Here is an 8,106-nt window from a genome sequence, read left to right as displayed (position 1 = left end):
ATATCAGTCTGATATTGTGATTCGACTGCTCTTATTTTTTAATATAGAACAAAGTATCAGACTAAGCCTTTTCTCTTTTATAATAATCACTTATTCATTTTAATACGATTGTCTTATGTTTATTTGAGGATACAACTACCAGATTTCAAATCAAACCATTTTCATTAGCTCAGCTTTCATCAGTTAGCATCTGTCATGTTTCAGACTCTGAGCTATTTTTTGGTTTTATGGCAAAATGCACGGCTCTCTAAAGCACTACCAGAAAGAGCTACTCAGTACTGCTTAGTATAACTATAGATAACACTAGATAATTGGTCATATGTCACTAAATTAGCTTAACAACTCTTAATCTGGAGACGTAGCTGGCTGTGCTTCTTTTTTTTAAATTGTTTTTAACTTTTATTAAAATAAATATTAACATAAATCACAATCATTTTAACATCCAATTTTCAAATGTATTAAGCTCAGCAATTCTCTCTTGCTAATGCTATTTTTCATAACTTTTTTTCATTTTAGAAGTTGCCCACAGATCTTCCTGTATTTTTAACCATCCTTATCTTTATAACACTATAACGCTCTTTGATCTCTTTTTTATGTGTTTGTTTTGCTTTTATGTTTTGTTCAGCACTTTAAATTGGCTTGTATTTGAAAGGTGCTATAGAAATAAACTTGCCTTGCTGTACAGGGGCCAGGGTTGCCAGGTCCAGCAAAATCTCCAGTCCAAACAACATCCTACCAGATATCAAAACTTTATCATTATAACTTTCTTCTTCAAAAACAGCATTTTCATACTCAGAAAACATGGAACTGGCAACCCGGACGGTGGGCATACAGCACAGCGCAACTAATGAAAGTGAAAATGCACACATTTTTGTAACCACTTTTTCGGTAGGTGTGCGTGCTCTGCCCTCGTCATAACTTATTTGACAGGAAGAACACTTTATACACTATAAATCTCACAAATGCACAGATTGAGAATATCTGTAAAAAACACCTTAAGTAGCATTACGTTAATCCGAAGAGGATGGAAATGGGTGGCTGGTTGGTTGACATGAGGGATGGTTTTTGTCTTTTTTAGGACCAGGGGGATCCCTTTGCATCCAACCATAAATATAGCCCTGGTAATAGTTCCCCCAAACACAACTATGGATCCATTTCGGTCACAGCCAGAGTCTAACCGAAAGAGAATAAGAATACCTAGAATACACTGGAAATGAAGGCTGTCTAGAACATTATGCAACCTCATGCATACAGGACAGATGAGCATCGGCTGAGTACACACTTGGACAACATATGAGAATCAAGCACAGCAGTTAGTAATAGTTCTGCGGATTTCTGTGTGGATTTTCTCTGACGTGCTGTGCTATAATGTCCTGTTCAGCAAGCTGGTCAGCATGTTGGGGTAGAAGCAAAGCGTTTGAAATGTGAGAAAATGGGCTGCCTTGTATTTACAGTAATATGAAACTGCAGAGGAATCCCATTGGGCTACAAGTTAAGGAACTAACAGTGTTTGGGTAGTTACTGAAAAACAGTAATCCATTACAAATGACTAACTATATCTGTAAAGCTTCACTTATTACTTACTGGGAAAAAAATCAAAAATCAAAAAAATGGTGTGGTAGCCTTCCCACTCCATACCATCGCTTAGACGAATCATTCCGTCTGTTAGCTAGCATAATACAATTGCCAGCATTAGCAAATAGCATTCTCCTCCTAACATGTTGAGTCTTCCAAAGACTGCCGTGTTAGTGATAGCAGCAGTTTGGAAAGATGTGGTTGGATTCTCATGTCTTGGAAGAAGCTTATTCTTACTTTCACTCTCCCAGCTTGGAGGAATCATGTTTTAGGAGGAAAAATAACTGGTGGGAATTGAATATTGCAAAACTGAGGGGGAAAATTCGGTACACAGTTGTTTTGCAGTCAGAAAGAACATCCTTTTTGGCCTCATTTCTGTTGACATCAAAACAAAGAAAACTCAAAAATGCAGTCCCAAACCTGTGGATACTGGTAGTAAACATCATTTATTTTGTTACTCACTATGTAATTACTATGTTACATTAAATAATATAGCAAAGCAATAACTCTACAGATTGAGGCAGACCACAGAAAACCTTTACAGGAGCCAGTAAGTTGAATATTTTAATGTGTTCAGTTAAACCAGAAGATATCCTCAGACATATCTGCTTTAAGCAGAGGAGACAAAATAAGGCCACAGGCCTGCACATATAACTCTCCATTATCTTTCATTATATAACCACAAGGTGGCAGAGCAGATAAATCCTGAAGGGAATCGCTTAGCTGTAAACGTCTTTGCCAACCACCCCCTCCCCTGCCTTTTCCAATTTAATCATATTCACATCTTGCTGGAATCATATTGGCATCTTCATGCCTTTTCAGCGTAGCCTACAGTGAAAAAAGAAGCTCTTTAATGTGTCCTGTCTTCGCTGCCATCACTCCTGAGACTCTTTAGTGGCGGCTCTTAAGGGAAGAGGCTGTAATTACAGCGGGAGCACAGCGTGATACACACTCAGGCCAGATAGGAAATCTGCCGGTCAAGTGTTCCCCTCTTATTGTTCTAAAGCACAAGGAAACAGGCCGCTCCCAGACTTCGGCCTGCTTTCAGAAACTTACAGAGGAACACGCTGCAGGATAAGACACTACGCTCATTAATGTGGCGGTTAAGCACTTATCTAACACAACCGCTCATGAATAAACACCATTGTTGCCAAAAGTGGAACAGTAGTACAACATGTATTGATTTCTTCATGATTCATATATTTGAATCAAATAAATTTAAAGCACCAAGTTTCAGTTTCTTTAAAGCTAAGTGGTCTTCAAATTTGACTTTCTACTTTTACTTTTTATTTCTATTCAAGCTTCAAGAGAAACTCACATATCCGGAAATGTTCACAGTGGTGATGATAGGAACCAGACGTCTGGTGAGTTTAATGCCTCTGAAAGCTCCTGCACAGAAAGTTCTTAAATTCTTATAATGATGTTTACGTCAGAGACATTGTTTTACGGTAGTTTTGAGATTTTGGTTTTTCCCTAAAGCATTTTTTACACATTCATTTATCACTATTCTCAACATTCACTGCTTCACTGGTCAGTAAATAAGAGGGTCATATTTGTGTTGTAGACATGGCGCCCCCTGGTTCCTATCCTAATCAATACATTTCTGAGTGACCAGGACCAAAGTTTTACTACACATGTCCACAGCTGTAGAATAAGTTTGCAATGTTGTGCATAAACTTACTGGCTAATAGGTCTACAGCTGTAATAAGCCTGGTATGTGCTGATGTTGTTGCTTATTTAGTTTAACTCCTTTAACAGTGTAGCACAATCACCACATACGTCCTACACTGTGAAATTCCTTACGAACACAGTGGTGGCCACAGAAAGAAACTTCAGCGGGTATCATGTTTTGAAAGTTATCCAGTGCTTTCATCTCTTTTCCTGGCATGTAAGAAGCAGAGTTTTTTCCCCTGGTGGAGAGAATGGAGTCACAGTTTCTTTATTGAAGGTCTCGTGGGTGGCTGGGCCAGTCCTGCTCCACGTCTTATCTGCACCTGCACATTTCTTACAGAAACATTCACCACATACGCATGTGGTTAAAAATACAGCACCGCATCGCACCTCACTAACACTTACACAGCGCTGATAGATACGTCCAGTAATTCTAAACCTTTTGCTTGGTGCGAGCCCAGGGCCTTTTAGACAAACAACAGTATTTCAACAACCCGTAGACATCAGCTCCCGAAATATGATAAACTTAATGTACAGAACGGCCACATTTCATCATACATGAGCAAGACAGCCAGCAGTTATAAAGTGCAAATTATTACTAATAATTACTAAGTCAAAGCTAGATTACTCTGAGAACATTTCTAGAAGACCATTTTTTTATTCATTACGTTTTTGCCATAACATGGTCTACTGACATCATATCGTTGTGCCCGAAGCTGAAGGCAGCTGCTTTGATGAATTGCTTGCTATGCTGTCTCATAAGTCAGTGCCTTAGAAGACTGAATTGTGATGAAGTTACAGATTCCAAGGCAGCAATATTTCACAAAATATTGACGGCTTACTGTGTTTTGCTGTGTTAGCATTGCCCATTAGTGTTTTGTCACCCAGAAAAAGTTTGGATACTGCACTTCCCAGACAGCAAGAGGGTATCAGGCCACTGTTGGCCACTGATGGCAAAGCTGGCTTTTCGATCAATCCAGTTGACTTATTTTACCTTCACTTCCTTCTTTGACTATCCAGTAACACTTTGCTTGAGGCGTGTCTGCTTAACACATTCATAACATCTTACATGAGCACTTCATAACCTGTTCATGAATTCACCTGTTCAATCAACATTCATGAAGCATACATGTTTTGCATAACATTGATATGGACTGCTATGTCTGTTTACTGAGGCTAAAAATGGTATCCATTTTTTATAACAAGGACTTTTATTGTGATAAAAATGTATCTAAGTAAAATGACATGGCTAGAACAATATATGCTTGCTTTCTCAGCGCTCATAGTCAACGTGTGGTATTTTATATAAAACTCAACATTTACCTCACAGACAGAAGCTCAACACGTTTCACTGGGTTTATGGGCTAGGACATCTAGCATTAGCATCCTTTGGATGTTAGCTTACATGAGCTAAATTACATTTACGTTTTATGGCATTTGGCTGACGCTCTTATACAGAGCAACTTTACAATTTGATCATTTTTACACAGGTAGGCCAAGGTGGTGTTAGGAGTCTTGCCCAAGGACCTTTTCTTCATAACAAGCATGAAAAATTGCTAGTAGTATGCTGACGTCTCGGTATCTAGCTAGATCCATTCTGGTACCTCAAGCGTCAAAACTGCTGCTCCATTTAAGGTGGAATGGGTGATAATAAATAATCACTGCATCCTTTTTGAAAGCATATGACACCGTAAATGTAACTACAACTCCGCGGCAAGGTTGCTGAACTTTGCTCAAGTGGCTAATGAAGATGGGAATGGATCAGCAGGACTGGATGAAAAAAAAAAATTCAGTCTGGATGATCACATTGTGAAAAACAACTGTGCCATTCCGTGGTTTGACTGGTTTAAGGGAAAAACAAATGGAGTATGGAGTGGACATGGTGGACTCCTGATTTGGTTTTGGAACTGCTTGCTTGTTAATTGCAAATACATTGTTTGTACCAGACGTTTCCAACATTTTGCAACTTGTGGTCCACGCATATGACCATAAGGGCTTCCATGGCCTAGAACATTTCAGTCATTTGAAAAGACCTCTGGACAAACAAGACAGAGCAGTAGTTACTTGTGTTCTGTTCTCTCGCTGGAGAAGCTCAGCTCATGCTTCTCGCTGCTGTATTTTGTTTGTTTCAGTTTATGCTGGGTTTTCTCAGTTTTCTCAGTCTGAGTTACAGTGGCCACTTCACTTTTAGATGGTGCAGATGGTTTAGATCTGTCCAATTGAAAGACTTTTTTAACCATTTATCCAGGTATGCTATGAAAATAAAAATGAGCTAGCTAGTTTGGTTAAATATCCGCATTGTAACACACTTGGACAGCAGCACACCACAGGCAAATCTATCAGTGTGCCACAGCTTCACTGATGCTTTAAGCTATAGCACCCAGCTAGCAAACTGGCAAACAGAGTGGCCAGCGGCGGGCCATGAAATGCCCTCATAATCAGTTTACTTCATTGAGGTTAGAGTAACTGTTTAAAGAATATAAATATTTTAAGACTGTGTCAGTTCTATAATTCATATAGAATTGTTTGTGGACACTTTATGGACTATAACTCCTGCTACGCTGCCATAAGTCCTGCATCAAAGCTGCCCAGCTGAATTCGCCCAGCAGCTGCAGTACGATTCGCATGCATTCTTCAAAAGCCGTGCTGAAGGCAGGACAAGAGGACTTTTCGGGCTAGTGTGCTTTCTGGTGATAGCCTTTCCAAGTGCATACATTTCAGAGCCACTTAAACTTAGAGCTTTCACCTAGTTTGGCAGTTTGCGCTTCAGACCGTTTGGTCATATGGGTGTTGTCAGTGGACATTAAGCAAACTTCTCTTTAAACATCTGATTTATCCACTGGTGGTGCTGTGAATGTTCACACCTATGACTGAGGCTCTTGTTGTTATGTGCTGAGATGTTCTTCTGAGGATACGGACTGGTCAGGATGAGGAAAGCGCCTGCAAAAAACAAGTAAAAAAGGCCATGAGAAAATGTTTAGGTTCTTTGTCGGCGTGATCTTAGACTGAAATCATGAGAGCAACCTAACCTTTCAGTGAGGTCAGATAATTCAGAAGAAAAAAAAAACATCCATGAAATATTTTCAAAATGTTACATTTATTGACACCTCTGCTCCTAGTATTTTAGTCACACTTTATTCTGAGCATCTACAGATGCTTTAATTGTTACCACACTATCTGATGAAAGTAGAGGTGCAAAGTTAAGCTAATTCTTTTGAGTGAAAATTGATAGTTATTAGTTGCTGATTAATGGTTAACTGACAACACCTTAGTGGCTAGGTTTGGGATTGGCTTTAGATTTTTGATTTAGATTAGAGGTTTAGGGCAGAGGTCGGCAACCCAAATGTTAAGAAGAGCAATTTTATCCTTTCAAAAATAATAAAACCACCTTGGGAGCCACGTTTTATGTCCGTTTTACCATCTTGGCTGTAAACATGTCTCAGTAAGTGCTAATGTACGAGTAAAGACTATAAATATAATATAAGCAAACACACACACACACTTACTTTGCTCTGCTTTAAGCTTTAGCTCAGCTATAGCTACTTTTCTCGCATCTCCAGCAGGAAACATTTTCACAAAAGACAAATAATTTCTTGTAAAATGTCTCTCAGTGTTTGATTTGGGTTTTTTTACAAGACTGAAGTTGTCGCCAGCTTCTTGTTTGAATTGTCCCGTTCCACCTTAAAAGGTGCCTGAAGTGCCAGAATGTAACTGCTGTACCATTTAAGGTGGAACGGGACAATTTCAGCAAGAAGTAGTTGCAGATCAAACATATCAGGAAACCAGCTGGAGTGATTAGAAATGCAAGTAAGTCCACTCGTTTCTTAATTATCAATGTTCTTCTTAAATCTTTCTCTTTGCCATTTTGTTAGCTACTAGCTAGGCAAGACTGTAGTCGTTACTATGGTGACCAGCAGTCTGCACACCAACTTTCAGGGTTAAAGGTTGGTGAGTTAGCAGATATAGGCTACATTAGCTCCAGCGTTTAAGGCCATTTATAGCTAAAACTGTGTTTGAGCTTTATTTTACTCCAGAGAAGGATTATTTTATTTTTACCCAAACATCTAATTGTGCTGTGAAGCCACAACAGGGCAGTAAAAGAGTTGCGTGCCACATATTGCCAACCCCTGGTTTAGCGTTAGATATAGCAAAATCTATTACATGTTTAGCTCATGTTTAGTTGCATTTGATAGAGATTTATTTGAATGTTAGTTAAAGACAAGGAGACCATCTATAGATCATTTACAGTAGACTCTCAAAATAAAGTGTTACCCATTCCTCTGTACAAAATCTCTCCAGAACCCTCATTGGAGACTCTTTCTTAGCTTACAACAGGGTTTAGATGAGGAAACTGGAACAGCCATCACAAAAGCTTAATTCTGTGGTCAGTGAACCATGTTTATGAGAGTTGCTGACCTCCTGGAAGTCCCAACATTAACCCAGGCCTAGCATCCTGATACGGGCAGTCAGATTATGGCCTAAAATTTCCTGGTATCTGATGGGGACCAGAATCCAATGTCTCCCAACAACATTCCCAGGAACTCCCAGGAACCTCACAGTTTTATAGATCCACCACCCCACTTCATCATTATGGGAACAGGCTGTTTTATTTATGAAGAAACATCTGATCTTTATTACCGCAGTATCAACTGATATTAGAAGCCCCAATAATCTTAACGAACTGAGGAAAGTTTTACCTCTCGAATTATCCTCTGGGATGGAGGGCAAGATACATTTCAGTCGTCTTCCATGCAGATTCATTATTAGATCTGTTTTAAACAAAACAACTGCCCTAATAACGGAGGTGAGCAGGTGTTTCTAATAACCGGTGGTTAATATGGATGAACATCCGTCTGTCTC

Source organism: Pygocentrus nattereri, chromosome 15 (genome assembly GCF_015220715.1).
Source record: "Pygocentrus nattereri isolate fPygNat1 chromosome 15, fPygNat1.pri, whole genome shotgun sequence".
NCBI classification, from domain to species: domain Eukaryota; kingdom Metazoa; phylum Chordata; class Actinopteri; order Characiformes; family Serrasalmidae; genus Pygocentrus; species Pygocentrus nattereri.
The sequence above is the reverse complement of the archived record's forward strand: the minus strand, read 5'-3'. Positions refer to the sequence as shown.